Raw genomic sequence first — 523 nt, forward strand, 5'->3', positions numbered from 1 at the left:
GGCTGCTGCTGCTGCGTTTGCTGCTGCTAGCTGCCAGTGGCGCCGCAGCAGCAGCTGCTCCACGCCAGCAGCAGCAGCAGCAGCAGCAGCAGCAGATTACGTGGCTTCTCTGAGGCACAGCTGGGTGCTGCTGGTATCTGCGTTGCTGCGAAGTGCGCAGCCGTTTCTGGAGGAGCGCTGCAGCGCAGCATTCAGCAGGAGCAGCAGCAGCAGAATTCGCAGCACTTCGATCTGCAGCAGCAGCAGCAGCAGCTGCGACAGCAGCAGCAGCAGCAGCAGCAGCATAATGCTGTGGCGCCGATGGCAGCACGGCAGGGCTCTTCCGTTTTGGAGGAGATCAGCATACGGTAGACAGTAAGTGTTCCTTTCGTTGCGTTTGCTGCTGCTGCTGCTGCTGCTGCTGTTGCTTCAGGGCATTTGCTGCTGCAGTTGCTGCTGCCGCAGCGGTGCTCGGCAGTGCGGCGCTCTGGCCCAGGCTGCTGCAGCGCCGCCAGCGGCACAGCAGCAGCAGCAGCAGCAGCCG

The sequence above is a fragment of the Eimeria tenella genome, genomic scaffold (assembly GCF_000499545.2).
Source record: "Eimeria tenella Houghton genomic scaffold, Eth_scaff3330, whole genome shotgun sequence".
NCBI classification, from domain to species: Eukaryota; Apicomplexa; class Conoidasida; order Eucoccidiorida; family Eimeriidae; genus Eimeria; species Eimeria tenella.